General features: G+C 32.9%; 3 long non-coding RNA genes across 9 annotated transcripts in view; 2 read left to right on the forward strand and 1 right to left on the reverse strand.

Annotated features, from left to right (window-relative positions):
• Nucleotides 1-10,770, reverse strand: part of LOC127070147 (uncharacterized) — a 43,953-nt gene extending 33,183 nt beyond the window's left edge. For 3 of the 5 annotated variants that reach the window (XR_007784235.1, XR_007784234.1, XR_007784233.1), the window contains exons 1-5: nt 10,566-10,770; nt 9,951-10,273; nt 9,666-9,860; nt 9,403-9,582; nt 9,076-9,323 (exon numbers count right to left, since the gene is read on the reverse strand). This is a non-coding gene — a long non-coding RNA (uncharacterized LOC127070147). The remainder of the gene's footprint in view (nt 1-9,075; nt 9,324-9,402; nt 9,583-9,665; nt 9,861-9,950; nt 10,274-10,565) is intronic. The other 2 variants (XR_007784236.1, XR_007784237.1) reach the window with 2 other exon arrangements.
• LOC127070089 (uncharacterized) overlaps nt 1-15,855 on the forward strand; it is a 51,915-nt gene extending 36,060 nt beyond the window's left edge. The window contains exon 6 of one of the 2 annotated variants that reach the window (XR_007784005.1): nt 15,838-15,855. This is a non-coding gene — a long non-coding RNA (uncharacterized LOC127070089). Of the gene's footprint in view, nt 1-3,312; nt 3,364-15,837 lie in introns of those variants that run through there. The other variant, XR_007784004.1, reaches the window with a different exon arrangement.
• Nucleotides 15,856-17,702: 1,847 nt separating this feature from the next.
• LOC127070190 (uncharacterized) lies at nt 17,703-20,012 on the forward strand. Of its 2 annotated transcripts, XR_007784321.1 has the most exons (4): nt 17,703-17,908; nt 18,132-18,385; nt 18,494-18,677; nt 18,755-20,012. It is a non-coding gene; the product is annotated as an uncharacterized LOC127070190 (long non-coding RNA). The 2 variants fall into 2 exon arrangements; XR_007784322.1 differs by having other exon boundaries at nt 17,703-18,385; nt 18,755-20,010.
• The last annotated feature ends 1,724 nt before the right edge of the window (nt 20,013-21,736 follow it).

The following is a 21,736-nucleotide window of genomic DNA, read 5'->3' on the forward strand; positions in this document are numbered from 1 at the left end:
CGGGTATTGATCGGAATTTAACGATCTGCACGTACACCCTACCTACTCTCGTACTTACCGTCCAGCACCATGATATTAAACGATTTATTATTACCCCCCTCCGTGCACGAGCGCGCTTACGTACGCGAGTCAAGTGGGCGGAAATGAGTGGCGCGGTTCTGTGAACATACCTCTCGTGTCTGATTTTGAAAACATGAAAGGTATTTTTTCATTTGTCTTTCCCTTATCAAACCAATTACAGAATCCGAAATTGGATGAGACGATTGTATAACTCAATTATCTATTTAAATGCATCATTTAATCACTCGGCTACATCTTTTCATAGCTATGGACGCGACAGTGATTTAATTATTCCGTTCGAACGAGTACATTTTCCTTGAAATTAGCTCCCTATTGAAGAAGTTAAAACAATGATCCAATAATCCCTCCGGTTATCTAATATTTCATATATTATATTCTAAACTAATGAATTCCTAGGAAGAAATTTTATTTGTTAATTTTTATTTGAGAATTGTCTGTTTCTATTACGTATAAAAAAGCACAGCGAGGATTTTATTATATTTCTTGTAGGATAATATTTGTAGTTTCCGAATGTAGTGTCCCTAAGATTTTTTTTTTTTTCTGAATAAGCGTATATTGAATGTAACACTATCATAATATTTTCCCCGACATAGGAGAGTTCTATTATATTTCCTTCTAGCCATCGGTATTAGATCAACCGATCAACATTGCATAAGGCATAAATGATAAATATTGTAGGGAGATCCTCCATGAGATTGATTACCATTTTGTCTAAATACAATATCCTGAACTTTACTTTCTTGTTAATGTCGACATTCTGTCCGAAAAAATGAATAAACATGAATAAATCAATATAAACAAAAAGTTTCCTCTCGGAAAGAAGCTAAACACAATTCGCTTTTTACAAAATAAAACGATCGAAATGATATGAGTATGGAGAATGAAGAACAGTGGTATCAAAGGAGAAAAAGGGAGAATAGAACCATGGTATCAAAGAAGATAAAGGCGAAAAGAAATTTCCCTTATACGGTAATATCGATCCAAAGTTATTGTTAACATTGTGAAGAGATAGTCGAGGATGCCACCCTCGTGAATATATGTAAAAGAGGGAGTGGACGGATACAACGCATGCTCGAGTTACAATAGGAGGAGATACGAGCAATCGAAGTTGAGTGAACCGTTCATTCTGTTTCGAGTCGTCCTAGAAGCACGTTCTTGAGTACTCTAGAAGATGGACGGCCCAGAGTAATATAAAAGCGCCTCTTCAGTCGCGATAATGGAAACCATCTGTAGCATTTTAAGCAACACGCTCTCGGTTAGTTAAATCTTAATTGAATTTTATATATCAATAGTTTAATATCAACGCATTATACTGTGTTTTATACCATTTTTTGTTCCATTCCACTGTTTTATATATAGTATATTTTATAATATATCATAGAAAGTCGTATAGTTTGTTATTATAATTTTACACTATATATTACATCGCGCAATTTGTCTTGGATATATTATTGTATAATATTAAACAGAGAAAATAGTATAATTGGGGTTATTTGTCCGAAAATTTAGTGAAATATTTAGCCAATATGAATATCCCTTGGAACGGTTATAATTGACAATCTCTTTTATTAATTGACGGGTTCTTGCAGAACTGTCTTTCGATAAATGAATAGTAATGCAGTATTAAGAATAGTAGTATCATTACATTCTGCTTAAAATCAGCTCATATATTTCCTCTTTTATTTACTATTCAAAAACAGGTAAAAATTATATAAAGTTAAACTGATATTTCCGTCTATTTCCAGGATATAGTTTTCGATGCGGCGTCACCACATACTTTGCGAACAGTCGATATTCCTTATATAAACGTCAAGAAGAGTGGACCGAATAATTCAAGGAACCATTAGAGAGGAACATCAATTGCTACCACGCGCGTTTATTCCTGGCAATTAGCTGTAAGTAATTTTTTATTTTCTTGATTAGCAGCGAGTCATAATTATAATAATAAGTTTTGTGAAAATTCTGCTTTAAATTTCTAAATTGATCGTATTATATTCCTATTGTTTTGGGGACATTCCCAAATCATGTTGCATAAACTAGATATCTGTTACACTTGTGATCCTAATGATGCATACCTCGGTGTAATATTACGGAAATTTAGTAAAATGTTTGCAATAATATAAAAACACCTTGAAATGTTAATATTGAGCAGTCTCCTTTTTTAATTAATTAGGGTAATTACAAAAGTGTATTTCATTCGATCAATAGTGATATGATATTACGGGTTAAAAGTTATCATGAAACACACCTTCTAATATCTTTCATAGTAATAATTTGCTTAATTACGTTTATTCATAGAAAGAGATACTACTATTTTCGCTGGATCAGTACATTTTTCACGGTTATCTTAGACAAACACTTAAATAATATTTTTTCTTATACACACGTACGTGAACGTAATTTTCTTCATTTTTTTTCAGGCGAAAGCGACAGAGCTTCGATGTTTACTCGTCGGAGTAGAAAGGATGACTGATCCGGAAACTGTCTAAATCAATCATTTTACGACTTTACAGAGAGCGACCGATCGCCATTTCAAAATTCAAGTCTATCGGAAAATAAATTAAAAATAGTTGTTGCTTCGTAGGTGTCCCGTGGGGCGTTTAACGGAATGTTACTAAAACAGTGGTTTATTTAACTTCTCGTACATCTTTTTCGTTCAAATGGATTTAAAATTACCGAAAGTATTAAGTTTGAAGTTTTCACCTGTGGAAAGTGAAGACAACCTTCAAATTCATTCAAAGGTTCGTTCATATTGACATTATACGTAGCGACTCAACTCAGATGCAACCACTCTGAGATTAAAATTAGAAACTGTTGAAACTGTAGGTTAAAATTATTACATGTTCCTTGCGCGTTACGATCTTCGTAATGTTTAAACGTGTTTGTGTTTGTGTGTGCGTGAGTATATACATACATATATATGTATGTATGTATGTATGTATGTATGTATGTATGTATGTATGTATGTATGTATATATGTATGTATGTATGTATGTATGTATGTATGTATGTATGTATGTATGTATGTATGTATGTATGTATGTATGTATGTAGAGAATCCATCTGCCGTCTGAAAAGAATAATGAAAATTTCATTCATGCACGTAGCAAATATAAGGAAAAATTTTATATAATTTTTTCGCCAAGCTAACTTTAAACAATATGTAATGATCTTGCAAATTTCTGAGTGAAAATTGTTTCATCCTGCTCTATTAATAATTACGTCTTACAGGACTGGCTGTATAAAAACAATAATGATCTCGCTGAATAATCAATTGACGCTGATAAATGAAGATAAGAAAAATTAAAATAAGCTTTATCTTATCGAGAATGTTGTTTAAAATGATATAGACGATATACTCCATTATCGTGCCTGGGGGGGTGCTTATATATCGTTCCATCTGCTGGAGTACCTAGAACCTGCATGGGTGACTAAGAGACTCAGAATCAACAGCTTGTATTCCTCTTTAAAGAATACAATAAATTCAATGATCAAATAAAATTCGTTTGCCATTTATTTTGGCCCCCATTATTTTGCAGATATTAACGAGATGTTATGTCTTCCGCGATAATCTCATCACAATGTTCCGAATAATCATGGATAGATACTATCTCAAAGGGGAAATTTCTTTTTAGTTTTAACCTTCTTTTTTCCATTCGATTCCGCTTATCGGTCATTCTCTATACCTCATCTCTCTCTCTCTTGATTATTTTTGTAAGCATCGTGTTTGGTTTATCTACTTTTCAATGAGGACCGTATGTTTGAGGTACATATTTATTCATATTTATATAATTTTCGTGAAGAGAACGTCGACATTATCAAGACAAGAAGACTTCCAAAATTGTATTCAAAAGAAAAGATTATCTCAAGGAAGGGCTATCTTCCTACAACATTTATAATTTTTACTTTGAGCGCTGTCGACCGTTTAATCGAACGACGATAGTAGGAAAACAATATAATAAATCTATACTATTTTGGGGGAAGTATTACGTAAATGTTTATTATATGTACGCTGATGGATATATTTAATCATTCGAGTAAATATTAGAAAAATGCTAAATAAATTTGTCATATTATATTACTAGAAATATTATGAAATCGTTTCTATACTCGGTTATACGTAATGAGAAATAAACGAATCGAGAAAGATCATATTTTCCGAGGAACGAATTAGTTTGGAGCGTAATATACGAAATATTAGATTACTTGAAATATAATTGGAACATACTTTGAAATTTTCCAGTCATAAATAAATTCTTAGGAAAATGTACTCGTTCGTATGAAAGAACACAATTAGTCGTGGTACATCGATTTGCAAATTCAATAATGCATTTTTAGGCAATAATAGGTCATTTAAATACTCTGCTAATCGTATTGCCGAATGGTCTGCTTGGTTCGATGAGAAGAAAACAAATGAAAAAATACCTTTCTTCTTATCAAAATAAGGGTGGAGTTATAGGCACCTACGCCCACAGAACCGCGCACGTATTCCCGTCCACATGGTAGCGCTCATGAGCGCACACAAAAGCACACGTACATGGAGAGAAGCAATACCAAATCTTTTAATCCGAGGATAATTGACGATACGCATGTAGAAGGTAATACGTACATGCATTTTCAGTAAGACCCAATCAAAACTTACTAACAAGAGAATTGGCTTTACGCAGCAAATTAATTCGTTCAAATTTCTATATTACAGAAAAACGTACATTTAATATTATAAATATTCTTTCAATACATATCGTAACAATTGTAATGAAAAATTTGAAACATTAAACTCAAAATTTTTTCTCTTTATGATTAGATGGAATAACTACTCAATTTAAATGGATAAATAACAAGGACACTATGACGTAAATATGGAATTATCATTTTCCGTATAATTTAAAAGTAATCTCGGGCTAGCATTATTATCTATATAAGAAAAGCAGTGAATCTTTATATCGTTCTCGTGGGATTAAACATGTTAGAAGATAAACTTTCCTCAGATGCATTTCAATTCCACTTTGATTTACGTTCCATCTGCAACGTCGGACAACCCTTCAACCGCCTATTTGATTCGAATCCCTCTAGCTGAAACTCCCCATCTATGGATCCTTTCAAAAAGGCATATTCCGTCTAGCCACACCGTTATTCGAACGAGAGAGATTAGGTCGAATTAAAAGAGATTGGTCGAGAAATTCATTTCCTCCCAACCCATATTCTTTTCGGCCTTTTCAACCCTTTCGACCGCTTAACAGACCATTTTAATTGATCTGCGTAAAGCGCATTCAAATGAAATACGCAAAAGAGAAGATGATATAACGAAAAAAAAAAAAAATGAATATGGGGAAAGATTTTCTCTGAATCCGTATTCCATATTATTGCTTAATAAAGAGAAAGAACTGATAGTATCAAAAAACACAAAAAAATAGAAATTAATTCTTATTGATAGTCATTTTTAAGCATACAAACAAGAAAAAACTTAATTGTCAATCGTCAACATTCTTTAGTTCATTTCAAATTATAAACTGTAAAGAAAAAAAGAAAAGAAAAAAAAAGAGAAAAGTAACATTCCGAATTAAAAGATATTTGTTCAATCATAAAAGAGAAGTTCATTTCCCCTTAATTATTTTCATTTTCGACCTTTCCGTCCGTGAAAGCAATTAACGTGCGTAAAACATAATAACAATTTGTATCCAGAGTCCTTTCGGTCGTTAGCTCTCAACAAATCGATGGCAATTTATCGCGCAAACGTCATCCTACGATTCACATCACATTATATATCAGAATTTTTAAATCACATAATGTATTATAAAGATCCTTGGTTTATATGAATTCGTAGATATTGAGGAACATATTTCGTTATAAAAAGACAAAAATTGTATTCCTCATTATTTTCTACGAAATCTATGATTAGTTCTCAAGCAATTCTTTTACAACATTTTCATCTCTTTCATCAATGAGCTTCTTCGTTTTCTTGCTAGAAGATATAACTATCACTTCTATCGTTTTCTTCCGGATTAATATTTATTTTTTCTAACGTATCTATATAAATGTCTTTCTGGAATTCCTCTTATCTATTTATATCTTATAGCATGAGTCTTGTAGGTATGTCTTTGCCGTTCAATTTGCCGTTCAACAAAAAAAAAAAAAAAAAAAATAAAAAAAAATGGATGAATAAATGAAATGGAGATAATCGCAGTTTACGAAATCACGGAATGATACATAACAACAATATAATACTTTACTGGTTTTTTGATTAATTAGTCGAGGGATCAATTTATACTACTACAAGCTTTAATAAGAACTCGTTTCAGGTTTGACAATCTCTCTCCAGTATTATGATCGAATGTTTACTTCATCAAATATCACTATATATACAAGTTCTTCGTACAACCCTCCTTAAGCGGATCAGAGAAGGGCTCAGACTGTCGTGAAAGCATTTCCCGTGTTCTCCTTTGTGAACTCGATTGATATTCTTTTCGTATAACTTAGTAATTGGACGATTTTTTGATTTGTTTTATTGTGCCGTTTCAACAGAAAACTTCACAGAAATATGAATTTCTCAAAAAGTTGCGGTGGAAACAGTGGTTCCTCCATAATCATTAAATAACTCTGAGCTCCTCCCGGAGAAGAAATATGTAAAAGGAAAGAAGGTAATATTACGATAAAAAGATAAATAGGAGAAAAGATTTTATCTGAAACCATATATTTTATTACTATTGCGTAATAAAGAAAAGGAAGTCTTTGTTAAGCAATAGGTATTTGTTTACACACATTTGCTTGTTAAGCAATAGGTATTTGTTTACAAGGATGAAAGGTAATATAAGATACATATGTTATCAAGGAATGCCGAAGTAGAAATACCTTCCGACGAAAAAAAAAATTTTTTCGTCGGAAGTTATATCTACTTCCTTGTTCTTTGAAAACATTTTCTCCAAATATTACATTCCTTTCTTGTAAACAAATGCATATTGCTCCTGTTATCGAAGAATTCATTTTCGTTATTGCACAATGGTAAAAAAACGTATTCGGAGAAAATCTTTTGTCATATTTATGGTTTCCTAATATTACCTTCCCCTCTTTCCCGTATTGTCCCGCCGAGAAAACCGCTCAGTCATTGGATCGAGGAGTGGTCAAATTACCAAGTTATATGAAAAGTATATCAGTCGGTTCTACGAAAAAGAAGGACATTCACAATGGTCTGGGGGATTCACTAAACCACTTAAAGAGAGTGATAACGAATTGTCTGCAATAGTACGCGAGTACGCCCCGTACGAGGTAGCGATATTTGATGGAGTAAACAAGTAATCATAAAACTGAGCAGATATTTTCGAAGCTAAACTCGCTTCGTATTGAAACTTATAGTGAAATAGATAGTTCCTTGGACTAATAAGCCAGAAAATCTGAAACGTAATATTCTTTTGGTATATATCGTTTCGTGATTTCGTAATATACAATTTGAGATTATCAACACGTTTATTTACTTCTTTCTTTTTCATTAAGAGAATGGCAAACTATCCAAACACGAGTGAGTTTCGTGTCATAAGTAGTACCGAAGAGGAATTCCACATAGACATTTATACAGATACGTAACAAAAAATAAATATTATTAGGGAAGAAAACGAGAAGAGTGATAGTCATTACATCCAACAAAAAAACGGAGATATAATGCGAGGGATCATAAAGTGGAAAGAGAATTGATTCAATATTTATCATAGACGTCGTAGAATATTATAAAGAACAAAATTTTAATTTTTTTGCAAAGACATATGATCCTCCATGTTTATAAATTCTCCTGTTAACGGGTATTGATCGGGGTTTAACGACCTGCACGTACCGCCTACCTACTCTCGTACTTACCGTCCAGCACCATCATACTAAACGATTTATTATTACCTCTCTCCGTGCACCTGCGCGCTTACATGCGCGTTTACGTACGCGAGTTCAAGTGGGCGAGAATGAGTGTGCCTGTCTGCGTACATCTCTTCTCTTGATTTGAAAACAAGAAAGGTATTTTGTCATTAGTTTTCCTCTCACAAAACCAAGCAAACAATTCGATGATAAGATTAGCGGTATAATTCAATTATCTATTTAGCCGTATCATTTAATCTGGTTAAGTCTTTTGCAGATCCATCTACCACGACTAATTTGATTCTTCTGCATGAACGGGTACATTTTCCTAGAAATTTACTCCCTATCGGAGAAGGCAAAACAATGATCCCATTCTACCTCCAGTTATATAATATTTCGCATATCATGGTCCAAATCAATCTGATGCTGAGAAAATAGTCCATTGCTCTGCAGAATATGTAACCGTGTTATCAAACGATGTATTTTAATAGACGATTGAACTATAGAGCTAATCTCCATTTATCTGCTTGGTCTGATGATAGGAAAACAAATGAAAACATATTTCCCTTATTATCAAGATAAGACAGGAGTCGTACGCATACACTCACACAGGACCAGGCACTCAAACCCGTCCATTCGAACTGGCGCAGATAGGGGCGCACCAAAGCACACGCAGATGGAATAATGAAAGGATTAAAACGAAAGTACTTGACGATAAGTACGGGAGAACGTAATAATAATCGGTAATTCGCGCTACGCACCAAAGGACTTCGTCCAAATTTCAATGTTTATGAAGATCGCTAATTAAATATTACGAATATTTTTTAATGACATGTCGTGAATATTATGACAAACAATTTGAAATATAGAATTCAGCATTTTTCCTTTCTTAATCATATCGAACGGTTACCTAATTTAAAGCGATGGGATAACGATGACGTGTCCGTGGACTTTCCATTTCCCGTATAATTTAAAAATATTTCCCTGTTAACGTTATTACTACAAAAACGGTGAATCTTTTCATCGTCCCTGTATGTTACCTCCCTCAGTTTTATTTCAATCCCCCTTTGACCATTGCCCCGACGTAGAACGTCCGACGGCCCTTCGACAAATCTCTCTAAGTACAATCCCACGTGACTTACAGTCAAAGCCGCTTACGTTTGAATCCTTTGAAAAAGGTAAATCCCTCCCATTTCCTCTTACCGCCGTTCCAAGCTTAATAAAACAATGCCATGTTGGTCTTTCCTGACTTCGTCGGAAAAACGAATGTTTTTTCTCCTCTTTCCTTTTCCTAGGTATTCTCAATCCGATAATGCACGCAATAGCAATAGCTAACTATGTTCCTTCGTTGGTTAGAATTTTCCGCCGTTTCTTCAACCACTCTTCCGTTATAACGATCCAATGCGCTATAATATAAAAGATGAAATTAATATAGAAAAGTGAATAAGATACGTGACAAGTTACATATATCTGATTTCTTCGTACCTCATGAATTATAATTCAATATTGAAGTCGATGATAGCTATAATAATGCTCTAGCAAAAGCAACATGCTGCTTTCATACACCAGATAATTAGCTTCCTCCTTCACCAACGTGGGTTTCAGATTATTCGCAACATTTGTAATAAATTCGTAAGCATCAGCTTCCTCCAACGTTTTTACGATCTGACACATTAAATGACGAATGACATGTAACGCAAGATTCTATGAGAAAATATTGAAATTTTTATTCATATATTATTATTCACCTGCTCTCCTTCATCTAGCATCTTGCTTCCCATATCTAATATTCTTCATTACATTAGTTGAAAGATATATGGGTTCTTGATTTATATAAACTGATACAATACCTTAAGGATAGCTGCAGTTAGGAGACCTAATGTCCCTCTCATCAATAGCAATACTCCGGTAGCCATCATAAAATCTTTGTAAAAATTCAGTAACTGAAATAAAACGTACTTATGATACAGATTTTATCTCGCACATTATACTTTCTAATAAAAAATTTACATCTTGTTTCCAAAATATCTTACCATTCGATAAACACAGCATTGATTGATTGTCCATTTAAATATAAGATTGAACAGGAAAATGTTTTCATTTCGTTATCAGGTTGATGGTCAGATATTTATACTATCCTTGTAAGACATATCACAAGATGTACGGAAGAACAGGAGGTGTAAGGTAAATAAGTTTCACTTCCGATGTCTAATGTTTAATTATCAAGTTGAGCGTAGTTGATATTCTCGTATCTTCTCTGGAAATAATTACAATTCAGATAACAGTCGATTCTGCTCTCACCCAACAATTCATGGCTATTGGAACTGCCTTCGTCTGTGTTTTGTCTTCTGTATCTCTGGAAATGTTTACAATTCATAGTTTAGTTAAGAGTCATGAGAGATGCTCAATTGTTCATTGAAATTGTGCAGTCAGCAAAGGTAAATCGGGTTACGCTCTTTTAAGGGATATAAAATTTCTTCTACCAGAAGCAACAAAGTAATACTTAGGATGGCATTGATCACGAAAATCAGTTTCATTTCCGTAATATTCTATTGAAATTTTAGAATAAGTTACATACTAACGTTTACGGATAAATCTACATTATATCGATAAGGAACAAAAGACTAGTGAGAATGAAGAACTTATACCGTTTGGATTGCTTGTAAGTTTCTTTGAGACGTATGACGCGTAAACACGATTATTTTGCACATACTTGCACATTACTCGTTCAAAAATTTTTGAAAGCATGACCTTCGCATGCGAGACTCTTCCTCAAATCGTCAGGTCCGAAGACCCAGCTAATTTTCGAGACGTGGCTCGGTGGAAGGGGTTATTACATTCTAAGCCGATCAATCAATACCACGTATTACAGGATAGAAAGAGCGGAAATGTCATGGGTCGCGAGGAAGTAAATTTCCGACTAGTTTTCAAATATCTGGACAAATTATTTTCCTTTTTTTGTATTCGTTCTTTTCTGTCTCTTTCATCCATTGTTTTTCTACAATATACAATTAGAAATTAACTAAAAAATTTTGACAGCCGCCTTTTAATATTTTTCCGGTTTTTATCGTTAAAAATATACATCATTCTCGAATCAAGTATTAATTTTGAGTAAGAAAAATTCCATGAAAATTTGTTATACGATATCATCTTTAATTCTCTTTCTTTATTTATGCTAACGATCTTCTCTCTTTCTTTATTACACGGTACCAAAGAATATGGATTCAGAGAAAATCATTCCCTATATTTGTTTCTTTTTTCGCGTAATTTATTTGAATGCGCTTTACGCATTTGAATCGAAACATTCTAAACCGCGGTCGAAAGAGGCGAATGGCGAATGATGCGGGGAAACGGATTTCCATCCACCAATCCCTTTTAATTCGAGTTACTTTTGCTTTTTTCTGTTAACTACCATATGTAATAATCCAGATTGCATAACAGCATATTGTGATAAACGCTTTTGCTTCGATTAATTCATCGTGCCCTTATTAATAGGGTATTCAGGGTTAATATTAATTGAAAAGGACTTAATTTTATTCTTGAAATTATCTCATAATAAAATGTATTGTGTTTGTTATTATACACATTTTTAATTGCCATCTGTCAAGCGACGGTCAAAAATGTTATATATGCAAACAATATTTTTTTCCCTTTTCTTTTTTTCATAGTAAAAATGGTATAATCGGCGAAGTGATCAGCATGAGAAGTATATAACCGTCCTTTGAAATTTTCTTTTTTTTGTCACAGTTCATCGTTAGGTCCGTCATACATTATTTTAAAGCGCGAATTTTAAAAAGTGAAAAGCTGCATATCCATATATACAATGGATTGAGAGCACACATTGAGTTATATGTTATCCGTCGGTAATATTGTAGTATCTAAGATTATCAACGTCTTTCAAAACTTCTGCAATGCTTCTAGGAAATACCATATATTATCGTGCTGGAATAACTAGCAAGATATTTCCTTTTGAAACATCGTCCTCTTCTTTACCTTTCCCGTGATACCTTGTTCAATACCGCGTTCGTCAACTGATCGATATTAAACGGAAAGTGAAAGAGGAAGACAAAAATTATAATTGCCATAACGACAAACCTTCTCGAGACTCAAATAGTACAGTTTCACTAAGCTACGTTCGAACGGTGGTATGGAGGTAGAGAAAATATATCTTCAAAGGATCAAAGCTTCGGTAAGAGGATATAATCAATTGCGTTCGGGAAAGATGGTCGTAGGGACATCCGACGGTGCACGCGAATCGTGGATCAAAGTGGAATTTTTGCTCTAATGAAGGAACGTTCCTTCGTATATAAGAAGATTTCTTCGCGGAATCTTTATGGATTCCATCTTTTTAAATCCTCAGAAGGATTCAATGCTGTCGGAAAGATAAAATAAAGATCAATAATAATGTTGACAGTGTTTTTCGATTTCGAACTATGTTTATTTTAATGACAATTAGTTAGAAAATTATACGATATTTATTTCAATGCCATGAGTGAAATTGGAAAGGATAATCTCGAGACGATTAAGAATGATTCCAAAAAGGAAGATCTGCGAAACATTTTTGAAGCAGAAGAGGAAGAAAGAGCAGATAGAGGATATGAAGATATCCAAGGTGACTTTAAAGATTATTCATAAATACATCTGCGATTTACGACCTTCCCTACATATCAAGTACTTTCGTTTTAAACGATTCGGTATTATTCCTCTTCATCATTTTCCTTCGGCACGCTTGGATGGGCCAGTTCAGGTGGACGGGAACGTGTGGCGCGGTCCTGTGATCATACCTCTCGTGCCTGATTTTGAAAACATGAAAGGTATTTTTTCATAAGTCTTTCCCTTATCAAACCAATGACAGAATCAGACAATTGGATGAGACGATTGTATAATTCAATTATCTATTTAAATGCATCATTTAATCACTCGGCTACATCTTTTCATAGCTATGGACGCGACATTGATTTAATTATTCCGTTCGAACGAGTACATCTTCTTTGAAATTAGCTCCCTATTGGAGAAGTGAAAACAATGATCCAATAATCCCTCCAGTTATCTAATACTTCGTATGTTATATTCCAAACTAATCAATTCCTAGGAAAAAATTTTATTTGTTAATTTTTATTTGAGAATTGGCTGTTTCTATTACGTATAAACAAGCACAGCGAGGATTTTATTATATTTCTAGTAAGAAAATATTTGTAGTTTCCAAATGTACTATCCCTAATATTTTTTTCTGAATAAGCGTTTATTGAATGTAACGCTATTATAACATTTCCCCCGACATAGGAGAGATCTATTATATTTCTTTGTAGCCATCGTTATTCGATCAACCGATTAACATCGCACAAGGCATAATTCATAAATATTGTGGGGAGATCCTCCATGAGAATGATTATCATTTCGTTTAAATACAATATTCTGAATTTTACTTTCTTGTTAATGTCGACATCCCGTCCGAAAAAATAAGTAAATATGAATAAATCAATATAAACAAAAATTTTCCTCTCGGAAAGAAGGTAAACACAATTCGATTTTTACAAAATGGAACGATCGAAAAGATATGAATATGGAGAATGAATAACAGTGGTAGGAAAGGAGAAAGAGGGATCAAAAGGAGAAAAGAAAGATATAGACGAAAAGAAAATTCCATTTTACGATAATATCGATCCAAAGTTACTGCTAATATTGTGAAGAGGTAAACGAAGGCGCTACCCTCGTGAATATATGTAAAAGAGGAAGTGGAACCATACAGCGCATGAGCGAGTCAATTTGGGTGGAATTCCGACACATCCACGGAAGTTGAATAAATCGTTCATTCTTTTTCGAGTCGTCCTAGAAGCACGTTCATGGGGCCTTTTGAAAATGGACGGTCCGGAGTAATATAAAAGCGCCTCTTCAGTCGCGATAATGGAAACCATCTGCAACATTTTAAGCAACACGCTCTCGGTTAGTAAAATCTTATTTGAATTTTATATATTTACAGTTTAATATTAACGCATTCTCCTGTATTTTATACAATTTTTTGTTCAATTCTACTGTTTTATATATAGTATATTTTCTAATATATCATAGAATGTTGTATAGCTCTTTATTATTATTTTACACTGTATATTACATCGCGCAATTTGTCTCGGATATATTATTGTATAATATTAAACAGAGAAAATAGTATAATTGGGGTTATTTGTCCGAAAATTTAGTGAAATATTTAGTCAATATGAATATCCCTTGGAATGGTTATATTTGACAATCTCCTTTTTGAATTAACGGCTTGTTACAGAACTGTTTTTCGATGAATGAATCGTAATGCATTATTAAGAACTAATTGTTTTCTGACATATAGTCCTGCAGGTCGTAATTTTTAACGAAGGGACATAGAACTGTTTTCACTAGTAGTATCATTACATTCTGTTTAAAATCAGCTCATATATTTTTTCTTTTATTTACTATGCAAAAAAGGGTAGAAATGATATAAAGTGTTAAACTTATATTCCCTTCTGTTTCCAGAATAATTTTACATGCGGTGTTACTACACAGTTTGCGAGAAGTTGATATTGCATATACACATTTCGAGAAGAGTCCAGCGCAAAATTCAAAGAACCAAAAAAAAAATAATAGCGGGAACTATATACATCAATTCCTGGCAATTTGCTGTAAGCAATTTTATATCTTCTTGATTAGTGACAAGTAATAATTGTATAATAACTTTTGTGAAAATTCTGCCTTTAATTTCTCAATTGATCGTATTATATTCTTATTGATTTGGAGACAATGACCACACAGTTTGGCTTCCTATATCGTGTTGCATACATTAGAAATCTGTAACACTTCTAATCCTAATGATGCATACGTCGGTGTATTATTAATGAAACTTTGTGAAATATTTGCAATAATGTAAAAACACATTTGAATGTTAACACTTATCAGTCTCCTATTTTAATTAACTAGGTTTATTATAAAAGGGTATTTCATTTGATCGATAGTGATATGATATTACGGGTGAAAAGTTATCACGAATCTCACACTCTAATATTCTTCATAGTAATAAAATGCTTAATTACGTATATTCATGGAAAGAGATACTATTATTTTGGCTGGTTCAGTACATTTTTTACTGTTATCTTCGAGAAACACTTGAATAATATTTTTTCTTATATACACGTACGTGAACTTAATTTTCTTCATTCTTTGCAGGCGACAGCAACAGAACTTCGATGTTTACTCGTCGGAGTAGAAAGGATGACTGATCCGGTAACTGTCCAAATGAATAATTTTACGACATTACAAATAGCGAGCGACCACCATTTCACGATTTATGTCCATCGGAAAATAAATTAAAAATATTTGTTGCTTCGTAAATGTCCCGTGGGGCGTTCAACGGAATGTACTCTTGCTAAAACAGTGGTTTATTTAACTTCTCGTACATCTATTTCGTTCAAATGAATTTAAAATTACCGAAAGTGTTAAGTTTGAAGTATTCGCCTGTGGAAAGTGAGGGCAATCATCAGATTCATTCAAAGGTTCGTTTTTGTTGATATTACACGTAGCTACGCATCACAGATGCAACCACTCTGAGATTGAAATTAGAAATTATTGAAATTTTAGATTAATATTATTTTATCTTTCTCGCGCGTTACGATCTTCGTAATGTTCGTAATGTTCAAATGAATTTGTGTATATGCTTGTATACATACATATATATATATATATATATATATATATATATATATATATATATATATATATATAGAATCTGTCTGCCATCTGGAAAGAATAATGAAAGTTTCATTCATTGACGCAGTAAATATAAGGAAAAATTTTATTTAATTTTATCGCCAAGCTAACTAAACAATATGTAATGAACTAACAAAGGTCTAAGTGCAAATTGTTTTATCTCCCTGTATTAATAATTACTTCTTACAGGACTGGCTGTATAAAAGCAATTCGCTGAATTATGAATTGAAATTGATAAATGGAGATAAAAAAAATTAAAATAGGGTTTACCTTATCGAGAGTATGTTGTTTCAAATGATATAGATGATATAGTCCATTATCGTGCCTGGGGGGGTGCTTATATATAGTTCCATTTTCTGGAGTTCCCAAGAACCTGCATGGATGACTACGAAACTTAGGATCAACAGCTTGTATTCCTCTTTAACGAATACAATAAATTCAATGATGAAATAAAATTTTTTTACCATTCATTTTGGTCCCCACAATTTTGCAGATATTAACGAGATGTTATTTCTTCCGAGGTATTCTCATCACAATGTTCCCAATAATCATTGATAGATACTATCTCAAGGTTGAAACTTCTTTTTAGTTTTATCCTCCTATTTTACATTGAATTCCGCTTATCGGTCATTCTCTATACCTCTCTCCCTCTTGATTGTTTTAATTTGTAAGCATCGAGTTTGGTTTATCTACTTTCCAAGGAGGACCTTATGTTTGAGGTTCATATTTATTCATATTTATATAATTTTCGTGAAGAGAACGTCGACATTATCAAGAAAAGAAGACTTCCAAAATTGTATTCAAAAGAAAAGATTATCTCAAAAAATATCTCAAGGCTATTTTCTTGTCAAAGTAAGGAAAGAGATATACGTATGCACGCCCACAAAACCGCACACGTAATCCCGCCCACATGAACTAGCGCGCATGAGCGAGCTCAAGAGCATTGGTACATGGAGGGGGGTAATAAAAATTCGTTTACCATAAAGGTATTTGACGAATCTTTTGGAAGAATGTCATGTGTACATGCTTTTTCATTAAATCCCAATCGAAATGTATTTGCGATAGGCAATAATTCGTCCATATACCTACATTTCTGAAAAACGTTCTTTATATGTTATTTTTAAGTACATGACGTGAATATTCCGACAAATAATTTATCAAATATTCCGACAAACATTGAACCAAACACTTCGTCTCTTTGTAATTATGATGATTAATTAAACTGACGTTATAACGATGCACGGTGTGGTAAACGTTCTCTGAATATATATCGCATAATTTAAAAGCGTTTCCGGGCTAACACTATTATCCCGAAAAATGGTGAATCTTTTGATCGTACATGGAGATTTAATCATTTTCAATGTTAAACCAGTACCAATGTTAGTCTGAGTACCATTTCAATTCCAGTTCAATCCAGATTCCCTTTGCAACGGCAAACAGTTGTTCGGTAAATCTCTTCCACCACACTCCCTTATATTCTGCAGCTAAAGCCACTTATCTTTGGAAACATTCAATAACATATATTCCATCTCCTCGTACCACCATTCGTATGATGCTTTGTAAAACAATGGCATATTTATCTCGCAAGGTTCGTCGGCACTTCCATTATAAACATTTGGTCTTTTTCTTCCACTACTTCCTTGTCCATTTCGATTACATGATGTAGACTGTATGGAATATTACGAAAAAATCTCTCCAGCAATATTCTCTGCTCAAAATTAACCCTTATTGATATATATTTTTAATAACAAGCACAGGAAAAGAATTATTTGACAATTTCCAAATTCCTTTATTTAAGTAAGAATATCTTGTTAAATTAGTAAAAAGTAGGGAGAAAAGGGAACGAAAGAAGAGTATAAAGTAAGAAGGATAATGATACATCCAATTAATAGGGATCGATAAAGAAATTCATTTCCTCACAGTTTATGACCTTTTCTCTTCTTTCGAACATATAATAGGAAATATTGATTATTTTATTTGAAACGTAATAACCCTTTGCAGAGGGCGTACTCTTTGCCGCCATGTTAAGCAACCATAGCAACGAGGGGGTGATGAATACGGTCTGGCTGAGGACGGCGAAAATGCTTTACGGCATTCCTTCGGTTGTTGCCGAACTAGTAATATGTGAGCAAGTGACGTTCAATGAATATTCCCTACGTCTATATGTTATACGTTCCAAAGGGTAGTTTTACAAGCGGTTCAGGCGGTGGAAACAATTTCTTCGTTCTCACTACTCTCTTGCTTATGTTATCAATATAAGGTGAATTTATCAGTAATCATTAATATGTGATTTATTATAAAATTTCTATTATATATTATGGAAATGAAATTGATTTTCGTGATCAATACCATCATTATTATTATTTGTTGCTTTTCGGTGAAGGTATTTCATATTTCTTAAAGGCGCGTAATTAGGTTTATCTTTGTTACCTACACAATTGGATGAGCAATTGAATGTCTATCATGAGTCTTAACTTATCTAGGAATTCTTAACTATTTAAGAGATATAACAGACAAAACGAGGGTGAAAGCAGTTCCAATAGCCTGGAAATATGGCAAAGGAGTCCTATTGACTTACATTTGAATTTAATTCCAAAGAGTATAAACGAAATTCAACTACGCTCATCGTGGTAATGATTTATTCGACATCCGAGGTGCAACACATTTACATCGGTACTTCCTGTTCTTCCGACCATAAGTTCTACATGGATAGTACAAATGCTGCGTTTACAGAAAGGTAAGATGTTTTAGAGATAAGATTTATGTTTTATTGTAAAATGTAACGTGGAATATGAAATCTCTATCATAGGTATATTTTATAATAATTTATTGAATTTTTACATAGATTTTTTGAAGTCCACTAAAGTATTTCCATTCATAAGTGAATTCAATTCAAATCATCCATGTGATATAAACCCAAATTGGCGTGAAAAGCACCTAATTCTTCGGTGTATGGAAACAACATGACGCCATTACTAGCGCATTCTTATAGTAACCATCACCTTTAATAACAGACTTTAATAAACGAGGTATGAAAAGATCAGATATAACTAATTTGTCACATATCATTTCTAATTTTCTATATGAATTTCATCTTTTATAATAGAGCGCATCGGATTGAGAAATCGAAAGAGTGGTTCAAGAAGCAATTCGAAAATCTAACCAAAGAAAGGACACTTAGCGATTCCTCATATATCAAGTTCTCTTAAATCTTCTTATATTGATGTATTGCAACATAATGATACTATACAGGTAGATTTGATACTGAATAATCACTTTTTTACACGTTTGATTCATATCTTCATTTTTGGGAAGTAGATTGGAATTCAATTTTTACACACATGTGTTATAATCAAGATATCCGTAAATTCGGATCCTGTGCAATAATTATCAGTTGCTTTCGCCTTTAATTTGTTTCGTATATCTCCAAAAGAAGTCAAAGTTCGTAGTTTAGTTAAGACTTATCAGAGCTATTCGTTCATTTTAATTGTATAATTACCGATAAGTATTGTCAGATGATGCCATTTAAGTGCTACAGTAACATCTATACACAACAAAATAATAATTATGATGATATGAATCAAGAGAATCAGTTTCATTGCTCTAATTTAGGAATGTAACATTGCAATAATTCTGATGCAAACGGCAACTACTAAATTTAAAGATTATTGATGGCGTAAAAGAATGACGAGTGAGAATGATGAGATTGTTTCTGCCGTTTCAATTGCTTGTAAAGATCTTCTTTCGGATGTATGACGTATAGACACCAAGGGAATGTTTCGCGTGCGGCACTCACTTGCGTATTACTGGTTCGAAAGCCACCGAAGGAATGACTTTCCCTGGCGAATTAATCTCACATAATCCCGTTAGAAGGCCAAGTTTCCCAGATTCTAATTCTCTAGCTAGGACGCACTGGAATAAAAATTTCCCCTCACCTATATCCATGTAGTTAAATTTATATATACTTTATATGTACACACGAAAATATCTCGTAAATCAGGGAATTTTCTAATGAACACTTTACAAAAGTTCGTCCCCGTTTTAATTGAGATTATCACAGAAGACTATTATTACTTATTTTATAATTATTGGAATTAATTGTAAATTCATATACGAAATTTGTAATGTTTCTTTCATAAGTTCAAGATATATTTAAAAATAGTATTCTAATATTATTGGATATTAATGACATTTCAATTTTCGTACTATGTAATTTTTATCGTAAAATCTTCTGTCGTAAAAAAATTTTCTCATCAGAAATTTTATCTACTTTCATATTCCTTGAAAACTTTTTCTACCAATTTATCTACTTTTTTGTAAAAAAGTGCTCGAAGAGCATGTAAAAGATATGGAAGATTTCGTTTTCTTAATAGCACAGTAATAAAAAACATGTATGTGGAGAAAATCTTTCGTCATATTTCTTTTTTTCCTGATATTATTTTCTTAGATAGATCCCTGGACTAATAAGTTAGAAAATCAGAACAGTAATATTGTTTTGGTGTATATCGTTTGGTGATGTCGAAGTATACAATTTGAGCCTTCCCCCGACTTGTTTTGAACCTGTCAATGATAGACGTAATTAAATTTTGAATGGAAATAGAGGAAAAGAGAAGCTTTTAGAAGAGTACTATGGTACGTTTAAGAATTTTAAACGATACCGTATTTTTCGATACTTTTAATCGAATAACACTCGAATGTTCTTCTCGTATTGATGAAATATTTTCATTTTTTTTTTCTTCCCTTTGACGTATTTTATTTCAATGCGCTTTACGCGAAGCAATTAAAATTTCATATTACACGGCCGGGAAAGGTGTGGGTTGGGGGGAAATGAATATCTCAATCTCTTTTAATTGGACGTGTTATTACAGTCCCTTTTTAACTACCATATAAATAAATTCATATTGCACAAATGCATATCGAAATAAACGCTTCTGCTTCATTTTAATTGATCGCTCCCTAGTAAGGATTAATATTTAATGAAAAGGCATTAATTATATTATTGACATTCTCTCATAATAAAAATATGTTGTGCACGCAAATATACACATTTCTGATTCCCATCAGAAAAACCGCGGCTAAAAATGTTATTAATGCAAAAAATATTTTTCTCCCAATTTCTTTACATTAATAAAAATGATATGACAGACAAATTGATCAGTATGAGAAGTAACTAATTGTATTTTAACATATTCAGTTTTATGTTATAGTTCATCGGCGGTAATGACGCTTTAAATTAATACAGATTGAGTTTAAAGAAAAGAAATAAAGAAATGTATATATAGACATATCTCATGCATGGAAAGTATACATCGAATCACACATTATAGGTCGAAAATATTGTACTATCTAAGTTTATCAACGTCTTCCGAAACTTCTTATGCTTCCTGGAGATGCTATCAAGCAACGTGTTAGATTTAAAGGCCAAATATTTCGTTTCGAAAAATCGTCCATGTCTTTAACTTATCCGCAAAGATGCGTATGCTGTTCATTATGTGACTAAAATAAAGCAGGAAGAAGAAGAAAAAATTTATAGAGGCAGTGACTACGAACATTGACGAGATTAATTTAGCGCTGTTTTCGGACCTTTCATTCGAATGGTTATGTGAAGAGACTGAATATCCCGTTCTCAAAGGATCGAAGTGGGTTTTAGCTAGGGGATACAATCGATTGTGCTCGGAAGGATTTGTCGAAGGGCCGTCCGATGTTTCAAGCGGGACCTTGTTCAAAGGGGAATCGAAATGGAACGGAGGGAGATTTATATTGCAAAGGAATTAAAGCTGCTGCGACGATTAAAACATTCACCGTTTTTCGATATAATAGTGAAAACATATATTATGTGAAATACTTTGAAATCGGAACTGATATCAATTATACATAAAATATAAAGTCCACGTTTAGGTCACCCTAACATTGTTATTCAGTCGATTTAAATTCATAAATATTCATAATATTTAATATATGTTTTTCAGTGATATACGAAATAATTTGCTAGGTAAAGTGAATTCCTTTGTTAACGGTTATTGATCGGGATCTCACGATCTGCTCGTACGTAATTCTCTCGTACTTGTAGTCAAGCACCATCATATTA

Source organism: Vespula vulgaris, chromosome 17 (assembly GCF_905475345.1).
Source record: "Vespula vulgaris chromosome 17, iyVesVulg1.1, whole genome shotgun sequence".
Classification (NCBI taxonomy): Eukaryota; Metazoa; Arthropoda; class Insecta; order Hymenoptera; family Vespidae; genus Vespula; species Vespula vulgaris.